Source organism: Erigeron canadensis, chromosome 5 (genome assembly GCF_010389155.1).
Source record: "Erigeron canadensis isolate Cc75 chromosome 5, C_canadensis_v1, whole genome shotgun sequence".
Classification (NCBI taxonomy): Eukaryota; Viridiplantae; Streptophyta; class Magnoliopsida; order Asterales; family Asteraceae; genus Erigeron; species Erigeron canadensis.
In genome coordinates, this window is record NC_057765.1 from 5579517 (window position 1) to 5600085 (window position 20569).

Here is a 20569-nt window from a genome sequence, read left to right on the forward strand (position 1 = left end):
GAATGCTGATTCATATTAAATCTCTCAAAGAACTAATTTTGTAAGTTTGTGTCTGTAAATAGCTAGAGTCATAAAAATACAAAAAGAGTTCTTAGTGTCATAAAAATAACCATAAAAATGTGAAAATGACAAAATGACAAAAATATGAAGAGATTTGAGTTAATGCTGTAAGATGATTAGAAGTGAGGATACTTAGCTTTTAAGTCTGCTTAATCGTAATATAACTGCTTAGTTCAGTGATTACAATTTGGGATATATTGGTAGACACAAAGTAGCAAGGTTTACTTAATCTGAACTTAAATTATACAATGTTCTTGTGGGAAACATATTCAGATATATGGCTGAGAATGCTTGCTTTTCAGTAATGAATTGATCTAGTCCTTAAATTTTGTGAAAGAACTAGCATTACTATAAGATTTGTTCAATGTATAGGCAAAAACCTCTACCAATCATGAGCATGAAAGCTAAATGTGATATTGTTTATGCAAATGAAATGAATGTAAATTAAGGGGCTAATGTGGTCTTTGAGATTCGGACAAGTATGTCCTCGGGGTGTTTTTGTATACCTAGCCTACCTAAAGCTTCCAACTTGGGATAGGTTGTCAGAAAGTTCGCTACATGAGTCTCATAGAAAATCACGGGTTCCTTATAAATAATGAAATGCAAAAGCAAATAAGTTAAATCACAAAGTAATTAATTTCAGTTATCTAAAAAATGTCTCATGATTTGTTATGGATGTTTTGGAATATACATTGAATTTTTGTTATCTTAGTGCTTGTATCGATTACGGAAGTATATCTGAATGTGGGTCACATAAGTTCGCAAACTATTCAATGGCATATTAAGCTACTCGGGTTACATGGTGACTGTCCTTGGCCAGGGTATGTCGAAAGTGTCATAACTCAAAGGAAACTGAAAGTACCGAGTGTTTAAGAGGACAAGTATATCGGTAATCGTGGTTGAATCACTGTTCATAATTAATAATAAGAGAATTATTTCTCACTTGCAGACTTATGTAAATGCTAATCTGATCTAATCTGCAGAAACTTAAGATTTCTTGTAAATAAATAAAGTAGCTTAGTTTATTCTTATTTTTATTTTTTTTTCTTTTTATTTTGTTTCTTTTCTTTTTATTTTTGTAATAAGTGTCAGTTTGTGTGTCAAACTAGTTCTTATTGCACGAGAGATTTGATAAGCATTAAAAGTTAAAATTCTTAGTGAATTATATAAGTCTTGTTGCTTACGGTATTAATGTTTTAAAAGATGGATTTTCTAATTTAATACATACGTTGTTTAACTTAGAAAACGAAATGTTTTGAAAAATTGAAAAGTCAAAATATTTTTGAATGTGTTTCAAGTATATTATTTTTGAAATTTCAATTGTTAGTGGTTGATAAGTATGCTTGACAAAGATTGGACTTGCCTTAGATCTTGTAATGGTTACTAGGTTAAGTTTTTGGTTGTTTTGCATATTTATGATATTTTTATTGTTTTTGGTGCATTGATGAAGTTTGTTAAGTGTGCAGGTTACAGATAATAAACTCATTTTAAATGTAATTGGCATCAAAAATTTCAGATTGTGATTGAAGGCAAAATTGTTTTCGCTTGCTTATTGGAATTGCATTGCGACGGACAATAAAAGTTGCTCAGAAATTACAAGAACTGTGTTACAAGGATGGATTGCCTTGTAATTAACCTAAAACTTAGTGTGATAGGTTATAGTTTTATTATCAAAATCACAACCTAAGATGTAATGTGATGGTTGTTGATATGATATTTTGTAATGCATTAGACATTAAAATGCTTTGCATTTCTGCGACGGTGCTCTACGTCGTATGGGGTATACTGGAGCTATTTCTCATCCATAATTCAGGAATCATCTTCGTGGCAAATGGAAGCTTCTTGCTTACTACTTATTGAGGTCTCTTAGTCATCGGAGTGCAGATCATGATCAGTTGAACATTTTTACTGCTTCTCAGGTGGTTGCTCTTGTACTGAACAAGCCCTACAGCTTTTCCCAGTACATCTATGACAATTCTGTAAAGCAGTTGAGAGTATTTGGGAACGATAAGAAATTCTTCTTATTTCCAAGATTTGTTTTGATAATCATTCGGCGCAAAATAGCAGATTTACCGTTTGATGGTTCTACTTTCAATTTGGGTAGTCTGACTCACAAGGTGTTTGTTGAGAGTATGAAGTGCTTTGCAGGTCATGGTGTTCCTGATAATGTTGCCAATCCACCATTGTTCGGTCATCTCATAAATCCTGGCTATGTTGCTCCTCGACAAGGTTGGGAAGGTGAAGCACTTGCTGCTGCTGCTGCTGCTGATGATCAGGCTCAGGAAGATCCTCAAGAAGAGCGAGCTGATCAGTTTGAGGGACTTAATGATGTTCCTCTGTATGCTGGTGATTTGTAGCATGATTCTGATATGGACGCTCTCATGGAGGATATTGATGATCCTACAAATCTTGTACCACCATCTACTGGAGTTTCTACTTCTACCTCTGCTCCAGTTGATGTTGATGTAGGTCCTTCTGAAGTCCCGGTTAATGTTGTTAAGGATTCAGAAGATGAAGAAGAGGAAGAAAGACTGCCAAAGTGAAGAAGAAGACATGCACGATCTCAAGCTGAAGTTGATAGAGAGTTTGCTGCTTATTCTGAAGCCATGGAGAGGTCTCATGCACCTACTGTTGGTGATACTCCATTGGTTGCTGCTTTAAGAGCTTCAGTTTCTGATGTTCCTGTTTCTGTGTCTACTACTTCTGCTGCTGGTGTTGTTATTGGGGAGAGAAGGTCGAGACCAAAGTTTATAATAAGGGGAATTGGTTCTCGTGCACAAGTTGTTACTGAGGCTACGACTGTTACGATTCCTGCTGCTCCGGAGTCTACAGTTCGTCAAGAGCCAGAGCCGACACTTGTTGCTCCTAGGCCTTCGTCTGCTCCTCTTCAGGCGACAGTTCCTGTTTCTACAATCATGGGACGTCTGTTGGCTCCTTTACAAAGACCGCAGATGCCTCCCATAGGAACTTCTAGTGCTCGTATGCCTTCGTTTGAAGCTACGTTGCCACCTCAGGCCTCTACATCTGATGTTGCTTCTACGTCACGTCTAGTTGCTCTAGTTTAAGTGCATCTAAGTCGTTTCTTTTCAGAGAAGAAGATGTTGGAGATGAGGGTTACAGCTTTGGAGAGTCAACTAAAGCTCCAAGCTGCTAAGCATCAGGAAGAGATGGACATGATGACATCACTTGTTCATTCACTTGGATCTAGACTTGACCAATTCTTGGATCAAGGGGGAGATAAAGATGGTTGTAAGGATGATGAGCTAGCAAAGAAGACTAGAGATGATGATCATGATGATCAAGATCGAGCTCAAGATCCAAATCAACAACAAACAGATGGTGAGCCAGAGAATAGAGGTCAAGATCAAGATGCTGCTGGTGATGCTATGGATACAGAGACTGCAGATGTTCAGGGGGAGTCATCAAGACAAAGAGAGTCAGAGATTGTTGGTACAGCTGTTGCTAGTACTTCTGGGACTCAAGATAAAGGAAAAGCTGTGATGACCGCTCCAGATGCAGATCCTGATGATCCAGATAACAATGATGATGGGGAAGATTCCAATTCAGGTAACTCCGATTCTATTTCTGATAGAATAGAAAGGGAGATAGTGAATGATCCTCATAATCATAAAGAAAAAGAAAATCTTAGCAAAGGAAAATCTACTCAGGATAGTGAGTCAACTAATACTGATTTTACTACCAATGCCTCTACAGAGTCAGATTTACACCCTTTAATTGTGCATAGACTAGAAAAGAGATTGGGATATGATCCACAAGCTCATATGAGAGTTAGAGCTGAGATTATGGATTATGATGATTATTATGATCCAAGATCACTTAGGGATCAAATGAAAGAACAGTTAGGGTTAACTCATACATCTTCAGAGTCAGAGTCAGATTCGGATTCAGATTCGGATTATGAACCCTAGTGCTATTGATTTTGTATTTTTGATGATAATTGATTATGTTTCATAATGTGTGTACATTAGATTACTTGGGTTATATTAACAATTTAGAGTGTTAATCAAAGTGTTATTCAGCTCAGAATAGTGATCAAAGAGTTATTCTTTTCGGCTTAACATATTGACAGTATAATTTTTAAATACTCGAGTAATGAAGAATAATAACTATAAGATAAATATGAATGTGTTACATTATATTTATGATATAATATTATTGTTGTAAGTTAAAATAGATAAAGATTTCAAGATAAATATTAATGTAATTGTTATATTATTTATGATATAGTATTATTTATTTTAATTTCTTTTATCTATTTATACTATTTTATTATGTCTTGACTTATGATTTATGTTCTTTATCTTTGTATATGTAAATCGTTTGAATTGCAGATAAGCTTCAAACAATAGGTGCATTGGACGATCTTGATGCTGAAGAAGATCTAGAAAGTATCGATGATGAAGATTTGGATGAAGGAGAGTTCATTACTTCGGAAGCTGATAGACAAAGGTTGCTTGAGACACCTTATGACTTTGATCGTGTCTTTAATGAAGATGAAGTCATTCAAGTTGAACCAATAGCTGAAGTAGAACATCTCAACCTTAATCCAATTAGAGATAGTCCAGATGAACCTAAGAATGCTGCAAGGTTGAGATTTGCTGTATATGCAAACATAGTCGATGAAGGACATGACAATATTTTTGATCTATACTGGAATATAGATGCTACACGAGAGGTTGACCTTGGAAGATTTAATATACCTCCGGTGCAGCAAAATCATGAGTTTATTGTTAATAGACTGATTTCAGGTTATAGAGGACATACTGGTTTGATGATACGTGATACGTATAAACCATCAATGTTTTGGGAGTTCGTCTCAGACAAGAATGCACCCAAATACTTCTGAGTGATACAAAGTTGGTTCTATGATCACAGAATCCAATTGTTTATTATCAAGAGAAAGGAGGGTTGCCAGTACATGTCAATAAGTCAAAGACACTTCCACTCTCTCAGTGATTCTGACATGATAGATTTGGGAAGACACTAGTTCGTTAATCTTCAGAGCAATGGACTTGCATATTTCTACTGGAATAGATTCAGAGATGAAAGAATTAAGTATTTCAGTGATAGACGTCTGAAGCCAGAAGAAAGGTTGATAAAGCCAACACCTTTGAAGACGATTAAGAATTCAGATGGCACATTTCGGTTTGTCCAGAAAAGAATTAAATGTGTTAAGAAGGTTCCCGTTATCAGATGGGACCAAGATATGCTGACAGAGATGACATTTTGGCAGATAGATATCAAGTCAGGCGAAGCACAGATGTTTGTTGATGATTCAAAGAAACAAATGTTGCTACGCATGTATGATCCAATGCAGGTTGTCAATTTGTCAAGAGGTGATCCGAGAAGACTTTTGGATACACCTTGCTCAGCTGTGGATTTTTGGAGAGTTGAGGAAAGACGCTATCGCAACATTCTCGCTCATTGTTTACAAGAGAGAATTCATGTGAACAGCATCAGACTTTTGTTTAACGGATAATTTTGAAGTTCAAGTTTTGAAGACTTTAAAGAGATCTAGTTGCAATCGTCAAGGGGGAGTCTGTAGATGCAGATTCGGTGTGACAATCGCAACATAGATTTGATTATTGTTTACGTTTTTAGGAACTTGTTTGCAATCATTTAAATAAGAACTTGTGTTGATATTTAATGATTACGTTTGAACTTCAATATTATATCTGTTTATGTTTTGTATTGTATTTGTGTGTTATATATTGTTTTGCAGGTACAAGAACATAGAATCAAGGTTTATAAGTGTCGTAGAACACTTAAACGGTGATTGGATGTTATGTACGAGTCAAAAAAAGTCAAACAAAGAACAAAGGGTCGTCCCTCGTGCTGACGTCATCAGCATGTAGGAACAACCTCGTGCTGACGTCAGCACGAGGCAGATCGGTTGTTTATTGTTTCGGGCCTAATACGTAATTAAGGCCTAAGCCCATACGATCCAATACTTAACTAGTATAAATACAAGACCTAATCTACGAAATTAGGTTAATGGTTTACGAATTCTTGAGAGATATTCACGAATTTGCGAGCTAAGGTTATTTATTCCTTCGTGTGTTCTTCTACACGAACCACAAGCCTTGTGCATTTTTTTGGGTTGGTTAATTGCTTATTAATCAACAAAAGGAAATAGCAATCTAGTTATCTCAAGAGGATTCCGCACTCTTGACATAACGAATCACGTCTTATTACGATCCACGCAACAATAGGCCGGGGCACCTTATAGGTACTATCCAATCGATAACATGTCAAAAACTATAATTTTAAGCAGCGCTATAACAAAATGAGCTAAAACCATGATGTTGGAGAAACAAAGTACAAGCCTAGTGTGCCTGTAGCTGCTTGCAGTCCAAAAGCAAATGCACTAAGTCATCCAACCTCCAAGGGATTCACTAGCCACGCATTCCATAAGTATGTATGCTTCCTATCACGGTTAGATATCCAAATAAAACCAAGAGAAACAATCGAATTAAAAGTAACATTTGGGGACGTATGATTGCCATTATGGAGGGCGTTGTTCCTCTCCTTCCAAATGTGCCACCACCATGCAAATATGATAGCTTCAAGCACCCCTCTTTTATAACTTGTGAGCTGCAGATTTTTATACCACTTTGCCATCTCAGAAGGGTTATCTCCAGGAATGGTGAGTTGCACCCATTAACTAATCATGCCTCTAATTTCATTCATAAATGAACAGGTATGAAAAACATGACTATGTTATGAATGCCATTATCACATAAATTGCAGCGTACCGTGGTTACATCAATCCCACGACCAAACAGGTTGACAAGCGTGGGAAGGTTATTACGCAGAAGGCTCCACACAAAGATATTAATCTTTTTAGGAACCCATTTATTCCATTTATATTGAGCATCAATAATTGGCAGAATTTTGTGGTCTATGAATTTTCGAACGCAAGCAACAGAAAAATGACCATTACCATTATGGTTCCACGTCCAAGAATCATCACCACTTGAGTTGTCATTAGATAAGAGAGTCAGCATGCTGTCAAGTTGTACCTGCTCGTTCCCTTCTCTTATATCCCTACGCAGTTCAAAATCCAAATCGAGTTGGAGTATCTATCAAACACTGTACAATCTTTATCCAGTATGAGAGCATAAAGACGTGTAAATCTAGCAGCAAGGGCTTGCTTCCCACACCACATGTCCTTCCAAAACCTCGTATTCCGACCATCACCAACCTTTCAAGTGATCATATCATTAGGAAAGAGAATAATTCGTGTACACTTTTTGCAGCCAAAATAATGTTATTCCAAGTACCCTTAGTTTTAGCAGACATGTTAATGAAACACTCACCGCCGTGAGTATCAGCAACAACTCGGGCCCAAAGACTATGTTGTATTAACCTCGGTTCGGTGCACAAACATTTTCACCTTTTTGTTCACTATCATGAGGAGCATCTCATGTTTGTGTTTCATCACCAGCAACATCATTACCCCCAACAACTTCAGTGGCAGCACTGGCCCTAGCTTCAGTCATCGCTTCATCTCTGTTCTCCCCCTTGTGCCGATCCTGATCATCAGGGTCATCACGTCTTTGATGGACGACTGCAGCTTGTTTACAAGTTTCTTATAATTCAGCAATTCGTTTTAGTGCTGCTTCAAGTTGAGCGTCAGCAAGAAACTTTTCTTCTTCGGCTTGTTGCTTTTGAAGAAGAAGTTGATGCTGATGATCAAATCTTGCTTGGAGGGTTGCAAGAATAGCTTTATCAAACGCATCGGTTTGATCATCAAGAGAAAAGAATGCAGCATACAAATCACCATAAATGGCATTGACATTTGAGTGAGGAGATGGAGTATTATGAGTTGGTGAATTTCGAGGAGAACGACTATGATGAGAGGAAGAACCGAAGGTGATGAGTGTGTAGTGATGGTTGAGGATTTGTATGAGGAAGAAGGCCAGCAGCAGCAGGATCTATAAAGTTTTGCCTTTCTTCTGGATTTGCTTTGAGTTTGATACCATCAGGATTTGGAGGAGGGCTAGCACTTGACAAGGATGATTGAGATGTGACTGGTGCTTTACCTTTATCAATAGGTGAACGGAGCACTGCGGTTGGTGGCGATTGAATTGGAATGATAGGAACGACCGACGTAGATGTCGTTTGCACAATTGTAGGCTTTGTTAGATTTACAGTATGGCCTGAATGGTGTGAGCCACCAGGGCTTCCCAATGATTTATGAAGCAAATGCTCTACATTGGTTGTTTCAGAATTGATTGGCTCAACACAAGTGTCAAGCGCAATGTTCCGGTTGGTGGGACTTCCGGGTTCTCTAAGATTGCCCGTTGTGCTGGGGATTGGATCCTCAGCGCCTGACATGATAACATGAGTAGGACTTCCAGACACTCCTGAGAAGGTGGAATCACCGACTCTCGGTTTGTTGAAGCAACATTCAAAGAATGCGCGTGCACATAAACGTGAGACCTATGGGGACTAGACTCAATATGGTGAGGAATCGAAAGTGAGAGAGAGGCAAGAGTCTCTGCAGTAATCATATCAACATCCTCCGAATGAGGAATTGATAAGGGGTTTTGCTGATGCCCATGCAAAAATGACACTGGATCCTGTAAAGAGGATCCAGAGTGGTGAGGAGGTGTTGCATGCGAGGGTGGGGAGTCCTCGGCTTCTATCCTAGGGTGACATCCCGGCTAGTTGTTTCAACTATCGGAGGGCCAACGTTTTCTTTATGCTTTGCACCTAGCCCAGACCTCACATCCTCTCCATTATGTTTTTCAACCCCTCCCTCAAGACTACCTTGTAACTCCGGAGTTTTAAACACATCATCACGAAAAGGAATATCATCTTGTATATCGTCGTGATGTGAGGAATTTGTTCTTCATGAGATTCCTTTGGAATTGGTTGAAGATGAGTTCGCACACGTAAAGAGAATTTAGGGATTGGGGGTTGCCCAACAGTTGTTGATGAAGGAGATGGCGATGAAAGAGTTTCGGAAGATGAAGATGAAGGAGTAAGAGGAGAAGGAGCAGTGAAAGTTGATGAAGATGATTTTGATTTTGACTTTGAGTGATGGCAAGATTTGTGTTTCTTTCTTGAGGTGCAGAGATTCGGGAATGTCGGTTGAAGAAGATGGAATTGAAGAGCCAGATGTCGATTCATCTACTAACCCCTCTTTTCTTTTCCTAGACCTAATACCCTCACTCGGGACTTATGCGGGCGTGGGGAAGGCACAACTCGGCGTTGAGTTGTCGTACGCTCGGCTAAGTACTCTCTGTAAATCCTGAGATCAGGATTATATAGGGGCACCCGCCGAAGCAGTGAATCAAGAATTGGCATGAAATCAATGTGAGCTATACAGTTGTTTGTATAAACAGAGCGAAAACTTGATATAACGACACGCCTCGAAGCAAGGAAGCGCTGGATGTTGTTGTTGTTGTTGATGAAGTGCTGCATGATTACAGTCAAGAAACAGAGAAAGGCGATATATTTCTTGTTTGCAGTGTGCTTCCCGTTAACTTGAAGACGAAGATGATCAAAAGCAACAACAGCAAAATCCAGATGCATATCGTAAGCAATGCCAAAAAGATATGTGAGAGTAGCTTTAGTGAAGTCATCTTGTCCTTTTCTTGAAGGTGACAAACAGTTGTTGATGATAGAAAAAGTGTACGCCATAATGGGTGAAAGTCTTTCTTTTTGATGTCTCTTAGAGCAGTACCTCACCATTATAACCCAACTGATGTACTCTGTGCACCATTTCAATTGTTGGAGGAGTTTCTACAAAGCTAGTTTCTCCCGGTCTTGAATCAGTAGATGGAAAGCGAAGAATGGTCCGGAAATCGTCAAGATTAAATGTAAACTGTTTTCTGGACCCATCTGTTGTTAGAAGAGAAACGGAAGAATGGACTTGCTCTTCCTCTTGCTGGAATGAATTCGATGGTTTGCCACATTTGAAATATAAGTTCTTCTTCAATGCCTTCGGCGGTGATCGTGAAAAAATTTATCAAAGGGTGATATGTGAGCATGATAGGAATGATACCAAAAGAACAAGTGAATGGTGTCATTAGTTGAAGATTATTCTGCATGCGGTCAGTGGCACCTCTTGAAGAAACTCCATTCTGTAATTAACAAGTATACGAATGGGAAACATTGTTTCCAAGGTTAATTATTCAAAAAGGAATAATCATATACTGTTTTTCACAAAAGATGTAAAGGTAGTACAATAAGGCATTCGATACTTACGTCTTAGGGAAAATCAATGTAGGATTATGAAAAACACAGTTTATTTAGGTAGAAAAACAAAAAGATAAATCATACAACTTGTTTCGTAGAAGATGCGAAGACAATACATCAAGGCGTTCAATGACTTGCTTCTAAAGGAAACCCGATGTATGATCAGTATAAAAGTATGATTAGAAATAGTAGGAGATTATACATTGTTGTTCACGAAAGATGTAAAGGTAGTACATCAAGGCGTTCAATAACTTACTTCTTAGGAAAACAGATGTATAATCGAAAGTATGTACATGCAAGACGAGATGGGGCAACATAAGTGTTTGTGGACTCAAAAAGATTTATGAACATTAGATTGATCACAAATAGAGTGATTTGAGGTCACACAATTTGTATATATGAAGATTTTATCAACCATTGCACAAAGTTAAAAGAAGTATAACCGAATTGGAAAATTGCGAAGTATATATATGAAAAATGATTTTTTTTTATTGCAAAAACCGGTATTTGGTTGAAAAATATTTGAAAACCGGTATTAATTAGAGAAAAATTGGGCAGGGTAACGTTTCATAAAAATGAACTTTTAAGAACTAATACCGGTTTTAGATACCGGTATTTGCAAAGCATCAAGATATCAAGTAGAAACTTGATATCGATGCACTTGCGAAAAACGACAAGCCATACAATAATCACAAAGCAAGAATACGTAGATAAGCATACAAATACGATAAATAAGCGTCAAAGCAAATACGGCATAGAGAACAAGCATATGACAATTAAGCATGAAGTAAAATAATGGAATGAAATGGAGAAATAAGATACCCGAATACGTAAATAGGAACAACAAATTCTAAGCAAATTTTAAAGGAAACCGGTATTAAAACATACAAAGTGAGGAAAACCGGTAATAGATAAGTGAAAAACCTGAAAGCCGGTTTGGCTACTAAGAGAAGTAATGTCGGTATTCGAAGAAAAGTGAAGTCGGTTTTGCTTAAGGAAGTACTAATAACGGGATCCGAAACTAATAAAGCTTTACTACCGGATTTGTGTTCGAAGGAAGTTTTTGTGAAGGAAAGCCGGTTTTTGAGAGAAGCCGGTTTTAGTGAAGTAATGAAAATACTTAGAAATTTTGTGAAGAAGTCAACATGGTCAAAACCTGTTTATATAGTGTTCAATACCGGGTTTTGACCCTCGGGAATTAAAAATGATTTTTTTTTGTTGAATGCTAGGAAAATAGTTTAAGGAAGATAAGAAAAAGTTTGAAAAGTCTTATAGGAAAATATGGAAAAGGTTTAAAGGGACGAGTGTCAAGAAAGAAAATCAAAGAATAATAGGGACATAGGAACACGGATATAACAAACTCCCCCTAGGAACATGCGTACAGATAAACAGATAAGAAATCTACAAACTCCCCTAGAATCATGCAATCTACCCTTGTTCTCCCCTCAAACATTGCATGTAAGAGCACGTAAGCATACATCAATCGTTTGACCAAGAAATAAACATAGATAGCATGGCAAGAAGGCAATTAAGCTTGAAAATTTAGCTTACCCAACTTGTTTTCAAAAAATTAAACCTTTGTTCATCCAAAGGTTTAGTGAAGAGGTCCGCAAGTTGGTAGTCAGTAGGGACAAAGTAGTTCGATGTTACCTTTTTCGACATGATCCTTTATGAAATGGTACCTTACATCAATATGCTTTGTCTTTATATGCTGAACAAGATTGCAAGAAATTGCAATTGCACTTTTGGAGTCACAGTAGATTGGAATTCTTTCATACTTAAATCCATAGTCAGAAAGCTGAGTCTTCATCCACAGCACTTGAGAGCAACAACTAGCGGCAGCTCTAGCTATGGAAGTAGAAACACAAGTAGAAACACAAGATTGTCTTTGTACACTGCCAGAAGTGCTTTTGCGGTCTAACTTACAACCTGCATGATTTGCATCTGAGAAAGCAGTTAATTCGAATCCGGTTTCTTTCGGGTACCCTAAACCAAGATTGATAGTGCCCTTAAGATACCGAAAGATTCGTTTAACAGCTTGAGCATGGCTTTCCATAGGGTTAGCTTGAAACCGCACACATACAAGTTGCAAACATAATATCCGGTCGACTAGCAGTTAAATACCAAGGATCCTATCATATTGCGATACAGTTTCTGGGTTAAACAGTTTTCCATTTAAGTCTTCATGATCTTAGTACGAGTTTCCATGGGTGTCCCCATTGGTTGACAGTTAGACATATCAAACTTTTTCAACATATTAATGATGTATATTTTTGACAAATAAAATACCTTTTGACATTTGTTTGACTGAAGACCAAGGAAAAAGTTTAATTCACCCATCATACTCATCTCAAAATGTTTAACCATTAAAGCAGCAAAGTTTTTGCAGTATGTAGAATTAGAGAACCGAATATTATGTCGTCAACATAGATTTGGATCAACAAAATATCATTACCTTGTCGTTTGATAAACAAGTGGTGTCAATTGTACCTTTGGAAAATCCAGATCTCAGAGATATTGTAGAGAGCGTCGTATACCATGCACGGGGGCTTTTTTGAGACCATAAAGAGCTTTATCTAACTTGTAGACATTTTTGATGTTTTGGATCAACAAAGCCCTCAGTTGCTCAACATATACTTCTTCTTTTAAGATTCCATTGAGGAAGGCAGACTTGACATCCATTTGATAAACTGTGCAACTTGACATCCTTTGTAAAGAGCAAATGTTTCATCGTAATCCATACCTCTTGCTGAGAGAAACCTTTGACTACAACGAGCTTTGTTACGAAAAATCCATGGTTTTGAAAATTAGACCGAACTGCTAGTCGTGAACCGTGGATCGGAAACGGTTTTTTTTGATTAATGAAAAATAATCCAATTAAGGAGAAGCCAAGGCTCGAACCAGCGACAATAAAATGCAGGGGGGACATTATCACCAACCTGAATATGTTGTTTTTCGTTCAACTATTTATATACATGATTTCATATATAAATACTACAAAATCTACAATATTAATGAAGCTTGGTTTTTAGGTATGGTCCAACCCGTTAGATCTTTTGAACCGTAAACCATCCTCAAAATCAGTACTTGAGGTATGGTCTACTTCTAAAAACATCGGCTAAATCAAACGATTTAACAAATTTTGACCTATAGCACATTTTTTGCTCATCATATTTTGGAATTTTTTGGGTTACTCATATATTTTTTAAAAGTGTTCTATATATGGTCAAGATAATAACTCGTAAACACAGTATACCCGGAGGTCTCAAATAGTCAATCCGGATTATTTCAAAAGTCAAAAGTTGCATTTCTCAAATGAATATACTCGTATGATTTACTATTATGTTCAAGGAGTATAAAATTGGAAAAATGATCCAATACTTCAAACTAAACAATTGATTAGTAGTAGAAGGTCAGAGTAAGCAAATAGAAGGTCAACCAAGTCTATATGTGTACCTTTCCAACTTGATGAAAATTCACAATTTAGAATTGATTCAAAGGGGATCACTTATATTGAATAATAACCACCTTTCATAAAACATATATGTTGGTTCATGCTTCAAGTTTCTCTTTGCTATGTAAAAAGATGGTCACACAATGGTCATAATAGTCTTTCTGTTATTTTATTGTTTTAATTTGTATATTTTGAACTCCTTTTTAGTACCCATTTTTTTTTTTTTAATATAAATGAAGTGTCTGCCCATTTTTAAAGCTAGAAATTAAGAACTTCATTTAAGACCTTGTAGATAAAAGATTAGGAGCAATGGTGATGCACCCTGTAGTGTACATGATTCGCTTTTATGTTTTATTAAAGCTCAAACAAGACAATGAGACATATCAAATTTAAGAACCTTTTGAAGTAATCAATAATAGATCGATGATAAGTATCATTAATTTATGTCAGTATGGTTTTTAGCTAACTTCATTTTAATAACGTTTGTGTCACTCTTTTCCTGTATCTTTAGTTGCTGCAGAAGGAATTAGCACGTGTCATGGATGTGGATCAGACAAAACAATGTGTTCAAAAACCACAGCTGGTTCAAATCGATCAACTAGAATGAAGTAGAGTGTCGAGAAATTAAGCCAAATTTTGTCCACAAGTTGCTGGCAACAATGCAATGCATTGCAAATTTCAAAGAGTATTGGATCTACATGCCCCGGTTTAGGATTTCCTGCTAGCCAACCCAAATGTCAGGAGAATCCCTTAAAGGTGTTCACTTATGTGAGGCCTGTTGCTGTTTCAAAGGGGTGAATGATCTGCTATTTGTAAATGTAATTTTTTTTGCTTCTTCAAAAATTTGCATTACTGTTTGCTGGTCACTCTTGCAGTGCTTCCTACAGTTTGACTTCGAGACATGTATGCTATATATTCTATTGCATTACCTGATTACGTTTAGATAATAGTGGATTACATTAGTTTCATAAATAACTCTCTACTTTGGCTTGCTTTTATCAGACAAACCAAAATATATGTTTTCTAAATATTTAAAATAACATACCTTAATTAATAAAAAAAAATTAAGTAATTATTAATCATTTTTTCCTAACATTATCCTGTGTTTTTACACGGGTTCTAAATCTAGTTTAACTTATTGTAAAAAAGAATGGTCTAGAGTTCAGAAGCATGACATCATTTCATATACAGAGTACATAATTGTGTGATATATGACATCATTTTGTTGACATTTATGAGATTAATGTAGTGATTTTATCATCTGTAAGTCTGTTAATGATACATTCTTACCGTTAACATATATAACACTTTTTTTTATCTGATTAAAAATCTGTATATAAAATTTGTTTATGAAACTTAAAAACTTTTAATGATGGATTGATTTGAGTTAAGTTAATATGTAAAGAAAATTGTTTTAGTTATTATTGTTAATTATTCAAGGGGTTAACTAGTATGCTTCTAGCAGCATGTTTCCACCATGATTTTTAGACGGAAGAGATTTTATATTCAAATATGTGATTTTCATGGGGGAGTTTGTGAGGGGGAAACATGTTTCTTCTATGTTTCTAACAGCATATTGGTTTTTCCCATTATTCAATACTTTGAAGAATGTTCAATGATTGTTTCTTTTTTGGCTTTATATGTTTAATATGCTTTAAGAATAGTTGAGGAAATTGGGTCACAATAATGGAAAATAATAGAAAATTATATTGTTAAAGAGGGTTTGTTTGTTTTAATAATAGTGTCTTGTTAATGAAAGTTAGTTTTTTTAGTTAAAGTAAGTTCTTTTTTGTTAGGTATTGACCTTAATAGTGTGAAGCCACATGAGTTTGTTGAGTACGGGCTGGGTTGCTTGAAGAAGTTTGCTGCTCTTGGCGACAATTGTGCAAAAGAAACTCGCGAAAGATTGAGGGTTGTGGTATGTGTATAACAAACATAATCCCTTTGCTATTTTCGAATTTACCTTTTCTCATATATAAAATGCTAGCCTCAATTCGTTCCTAGTCGAAAGCAGATTGGCTATGCACCTGCGTTGATTAAAACTGTCCAATTACCAAGTGTGTATGTATGATTGTATCAACAGAATTGACAATTTAATCATATTATCAAATTCATTTGATAGGTTGCAGGAGGTGATGGAACCGTTGGTTGGGTTCTTGGATGCCTTGGAGAGCTTCACAAACAGGGAAGAAACCCCATACCGCCAACAGCAATTATACCTCTTGGTACAGGAAATGACTTGTCCAGGAGTTTTGGTTGGGTAATTTTGTAATCTTTTTACAGATTAAGTTTTCTACAGGTGGCAGGCATCATGGCGGGTTGGAATGTGTCAAAACATCTTCAGGGCTTATATGGGCCATTTTTTTTCTCAAAAAATTGGGTCGAAACAGGCTGGGTCTTATTTGGTTGACCTCCATGCACTTATCTTTTCTCCCTTATAAATTTACATTTCTTTATTAAATTAGACTTTGGGTGGCTTTTACTTTGATTAAGGTGTCCCTTTTTTAACCGAGCTTATTCATTTTACCTGCTTTAGATTAAACACAAACCAAATCGACCATTTACAAGCAAATGTCTTAAAATTGCCACTCCAAAAGTTTTTCAGCATCATTCTGGTTCTTGACTTGGACTTTAACATATTTACAGGGTGGTTCTTTTCCTTATCCTGGAGAGCAGCTATTAAAAGAACTCTTGTTAAGGCCACTTATTCTCCAACTAGCCGTCTTGATAGGTAATTAAGTTCATAAATTGTTTATTTTGAGAATTGTTATTTAGGCAACTACGCATTGTTTTCTTATGTTGATGATCTAGTAGCATCAAGTTGTGAGATATAACTTTTTGTTATGTGAAGTTGGAATCTTTCGATATCCATGCCGTCTGATGTAACTTTGGATACCCCTCATTCTTTGAAGCAAACAGAGGAGGTTGCTCTTGATCAGGTTTTTACTTCTAGGATTCAACCAATGTAATTTTAAGGCTTATTCAGAATTTGACATCCATGATAAGTAATGCCTTCTACTAAAATTGTTAGTTTTACGTCTTTTATACAGGATATAGATGTTTTGGGGAAGTTACCCGAGAAAGTTTCCTGCTATCAAGGAGTGTTATTTTAGCATAGGTATGTATTATTTTTTCTTCTTTTTAATGATTTCTTTGCCCTATATTAATTATGTTTATAGGTATGCAATGTATATTTCTTCTTCCTGTTATTTTGATTCTATCTTTTTTTTTTCTTTATATACAATCTTAACCGTGTAGCTTTCTTGATGTAGGAATGGATGCTCAAGTGGCTTATGGTTTCCATCATTTAAGGAATGAAAAACCTTACTTTGCTCAAGGTCCTATCTCTAACAAGGTCAGAAACTGATGAGAATTTTTTGATCAATATAAAACTTTGGAAGTTCAATGCATTTACTTATGGTGATGTTGATTCTGGTTTTCTTTTATCTCTAACGAGTTGAAAGGGTAACATATTTTTTAGCTTAAAAGGAGACGTGTCGTAATGGTCGAAAACCACCCAAGTGTATTTTTAATGCATTGAACCTCTTTCTGATAGTCGCTTAAAAGGTATTGCTTTTTGCGATACTTAACATTCACAATCATAGACACTATTAAGTTATAAAATATTTTAAGAGTAAATTACACTTTTCGTCCCTTAAGTTGGCACATTTTCCACTTTTCGTCCCTAAGTGAAAAAATTACAATTTTGACCTTAAAGTTGGCAGATTTTTTCAATCATCGTCCCTCGCCAAACGTCGTTAAGTTTCAGCCGTTAAGTCGGACACCTGCAACACACGTGAGGGACTGAAACTGACAAAAATGACAAGTTCAGGGACGAAAATTGAAATTTACTTTTCTGTTGTCATCATCTTCATCTTCTCCGGCTGACTTTCGTCGGAAAATTCGCCGGAAAACTTAAAATGATGATATTCAAGGACGAAAAGTGAAAAATACCACATGTTAGAAGTTCTGGGTCAATCTGACCCAACCCAACCCTTTTGATCCATACTAGTAAAGCACCTGGTTTGATGTGAGACCATTTCAACCTGTCACCCAACGAGCTTGGCTTAACCATTTTGCTACATATGAATTGTGAATAGTTATTAGATACCTACTTTATTATTTGGTCATTAGTTTCTATTTAGTTCACTCTTTTATTGTTACAGATCATTTACTTTGGATATAAGCTGCAAACAAGGTTCGTTTTTTACGCCTTGTATAGCTAATCCTGGTTTGAGGTAAGAGTTTCTCACTTTGAAGAACTTATTTTTATCCTTTATGAAGATTGGATATTTTAAAATAGCTCTTGTATTATATTGCTGGAAACACCGTTTTGAATGCAGGGGATTAAATAATATTTTGAGGTTACATGTTAAAAGGCTCAATAGTTCAGAGTGGGAACTCATCCCTATCCCATCAAGGTAAGGTCACTTGAGAAGTTATATTGACTATAATATGGGAGTTATGGGACAACTTGGGTCTTGCGTTGTCTTAAATGGGTCAGTTTATATATTTCTCTATATTATAGCCAAGATGGAAACAGGTCAAATGGGCAGAATGGTCAAAGTGGTTAAAAGTCACCCGAAATCTATTATAATGCATGAACCTTTCTTAATTAATTTATTTTGATTAGTATTGTAATTACATTGTTTTCATAGTTTTAACAACTAGTTACATAGTAATTGCTGAGTGTGAACCGGCCCATGTGTGCTAAAATGACCCATTTTAATCTGAACCTGTTTTCACCCATTGCCCAATCCACCATAGTTTTCACGTGTGTCATCTAATTAAGACTCGATAGTTGTGGAGTTATAATCAATATAGCATCAATGAGGAAGTATCCTTTATTTGGTGTTTGTGGCCTGTCATTTATATGTCGTCTTCCAGTGTTAGGTCTATTGTTGCCTTGAATCTTCATAGCTATGCAAGCGGAAGAAATCCATGGGATAAATTGAAACCAGAATATATGGACAAGGTAAGCATTAATTTGTCATTATTCTAGCATGTTACAATAGATCTACATATAATACCCGGAACTGCTTATTTAGTCCCATAATTATTTCAATGGTTACTAGCGTCGTACTTTGTGGAAAATGTTAAATATTATTCACGGGTAAGGATTCTCTCAAGTTCTCCCTACTTGACTAGTTAAGTTCCTTAACCCTTAGATTAAATTCAAAGGTCAATATTCAAAGATCAAATTTGAATCTTAACATTTGATTTTAACCCAATGGTTGAAAATATCCCAATTTGACTAGTCAAGCTGAAATAACCTGAGGATCTCCATCCATTATTCATATATTATAAGTAAAAGACAAAGTAGAAGAATCCTGGTTACCCATATCAGTAATGTCATTTTATTTGTTAAGACGATAACAAGCAAATACTAAGTATTTGCATTTGGACTCCATAAAAAATGTTTACACATTATTTCAGGGAAATGTATATTTGCTCTAGAATAGTTTCTAGGCTTACAAAGAGAGTAAAACTATCTTATATTGAGCTGCGATGAATATTTTTTTTTTTGGGCCTGAGTGGTTTTGGAACGGCACCTCGACTTGCTTTTGACGAAATATAAAACTGTGACCATTCAGAGTTGACACATTTTCTCATGTGTTTCCTCTTTTATTGCACTAGTCAGCATACAATGATTAGAGCCCAGAAACAGCCTCTAATGTTTCATCAGTATTAAGTCATCTTGTTTGCAATTGGTTTCAATGCAGAGAGGCTTTGTTGAGGCTAATGCTGATGATGGCCTCCTAGAAGTTTTTGGATTCAAGCAAGGATGGCATGCATCATTTGTGATGGTTGAGCTTATATCAGCCAAACATATAGCACAGGTAGCCCTTAACAAGTTAACAATATGTTCATTGTGTTTATATATAAATAAGAATGCCAACACAGCCAACGGACCAACAGAAACAAAGTTGCCTTCCCCCATACGCTTCAGAAGATTTCCTTCAAACTAATACCTTGTAGATAACTGCAATTTTACCTCTTGAAATTATACCTTTCTGTAATTCGTGTTCCAGGACACATCATCAAAGTCAAAGTCATTGTAATTGTCATAGTGCTATACAAACTGTTCAAAGTTGAAACTGAGTCAAATTTTTTGTTGATCAGGCTGCTGCAATTCGATTTGAGTTAAGGGGTGGAGCATGGAAACAAGCTTTTATGCAGATGGATGGAGAACCATGGAAACAACCATTGAAGAACGAGTTTTCAACCTTTGTCGACATTGTAAGGGTACCATTCCACTCAGTCATGATCAATGGAGGGTAATGCTAACAGATAATCTTATGTTTCATGTTTGGTAATTAACTAGTGTAAATTAATTCTATCATTGAATTGCTGGTAAATTAGTAGTGTTCTAATTTACCCATTTGTTAAACTGTCTTTGCTATTGCCTTAGTTGTATGATGCTGTAAAGTAACCTTCCGAGAGGATGGGTCCGAAAGCTATATATGTAGTCTTATGATGTAACTGGTTGGTCTTGACGTGAAATATGTCGAAACTCTTGTTTAAATAGTCATTACATTTATTTCTATTGTCGATAGTAGCTGATCTTCCACCCTTTAAAACCGTCTAATGTGAAATTCGATTTGAGTTAAAGGCTGTGTTTACTTGTGAAAATTATTTTCTAATAATCTAGAAAGTGAAATGGGTTTTTCATTTCTAGAAAATAGTTGAAAATTATGAAAATGCATTGAGAAATGAAAGATACAAAATTCTGAAAAACGTTAGTGGGTCAGTTAAAACAACCCACATAAGCTTTTGTTGCAGCTTTAGTTGAAATTAATCGTTGATTAGCCCCAAAAACCAAGA

At 36.1% G+C, this 20569-nt stretch overlaps 1 pseudogene; it reads left to right on the forward strand.

The window, feature by feature from the left end:
* The first annotated feature begins 9884 nt into the window (after positions 1-9884).
* Positions 9885-20227, forward strand: LOC122601073 (annotated as a pseudogene).
* The last annotated feature ends 342 nt before the right edge of the window (positions 20228-20569 follow it).